The sequence below is a fragment of the Apium graveolens genome, chromosome 3 (assembly GCF_009905375.1).
Source record: "Apium graveolens cultivar Ventura chromosome 3, ASM990537v1, whole genome shotgun sequence".
In the NCBI taxonomy this organism is placed as follows: domain Eukaryota; kingdom Viridiplantae; phylum Streptophyta; class Magnoliopsida; order Apiales; family Apiaceae; genus Apium; species Apium graveolens.
In genome coordinates, this window is record NC_133649.1 from 293,356,864 (window position 1) to 293,358,648 (window position 1,785).

The following is a 1,785-nucleotide window of genomic DNA, read 5'->3' on the forward strand; positions in this document are numbered from 1 at the left end:
GTTGTTTGTGTGATTTGATGCTTGAATCATGTAGATCTTTTCTTCCTGGTCATTTTGGTATATTATATGACTGATTTGGAGTTCAATAACGTGTTTAAAATTGGGTTTAATTCTCAGAATATTAAATTAGGGTTATGTTCATATGAATATTGTTAATTGAAATTAGGGGTTTTTGACTCGATAATTATGGGATGGTGAGGCATATACCATTGGAAAGCTCTTGAAAAAAGGATCTCAATGGTGTGTTCATCATGATTTTCCGGCCGTTTCAGGCATGGTTTGGTGATTTCGTTTGTATAGTAATGATCGTCTCGTTTTGCATTACAAATCTGCTCATTTATGTCAAGTTCTGAGCGAGTTGATTCGCCGCCGGCGGCCGGAGACGGCGACGGTGTCGGCGACGTTGGTAATTTACAGTTTAGCCCCTGTATGTTTCCAGAATATTCAGTTTTAATATTTATGTTTTGAAAACTTCCACTTCAGCCCCTGCAATTTGCAAAATTTGCAAACATTGGATTCCAGTTTCCAAAACTTTTAAAAATCATATTTCCTTTTTATATTATTTTCAGAAAATAGTTTTTAATATTTAAAAATTCTAAAAATCAATAATTTAATTCTGAAAATTATTTTTAATTTAAAAATAAATCTTAATAATTTAATTAATTAATTTTATTTGATAATTAATTATTTAATTAGTCAATTAATTTAAATATTAATTGATTAATTAATTTAATTAGTTATTACTTAGTTATTAATTGATTATTTAATTAAATTTAATTATTTATTTGGATTTAAAAATTATGAAAAATAGTTTCGAGCTTTAAAATATTATTTAAAATTATTTCCAAAGCTCGATAATTATTATTAAATTGTGTTAAATTCAGATTCGGGTGTTTGAACCCTATTATTTAATTATAAAATGATTCGGTGACCCGTTTTAATTCCAAAAAATGTTTAAAAATTCGTATTTAATACTTGGAAAATCATTTTAACCCCGAATCTTCTTTGAAAAATTATTTGGATTGAATATCTTACTTGCTATGTGTTATATATGATCCGATTGCTGTATAATATGACTGTATGTGCATTGTTTGATGGTTTTTGCTGTAACTTTCAATCCGTACGTCGGATTTGGGTGAAACGAAAGGATATAAGCTTGTATCGGATATAATGAGATGAGAAGTAATATTGATAAGTACGTGTGATGTCTAACAGAGGAAGCGAGACGTAGAAAAGGAAAACAAGTGGCAAGTGAGTGGGAACCAATTGATAAGTGCTAGTAAAGTAAAAGCGGATTGATAAGGCAAGTGTCCCTGAACTTTCTTGTAGTATATTAGATATATTTGTGATTTCATGTCTAATAATGATTTATATTTAGTTTTCAGATCTTGACTAACAGGATAAATCAGGACTTAACTGGAAATCAGTACTTATACTGAAGTCAGAACTTAAGATATCAGAACTTAAGATATCAGAACTTAAGTTATCAGAACTTAAGATATCAGAAGATATTTATCAGGAGATAATATCAGGACTTGAGAAGACTTTCAGATAAGGAAGGCGGCTGATTGAAAGGAAATAAGATCAAGACTAAAACAAGAAGAGATATGCATGGAGAAGAATTCTATGAAGAATAGAATACTTGGAAGAAAAGATAAATAGTTGATATATTTTAGGACACAGAATCATATTCGATATCAGTTAGAAGATTATCTTGTAATTGTGAGTCTATATAAACACAGCATAGGGTTTACACTAGACGTGTTATCTTAATCGAGAATATTA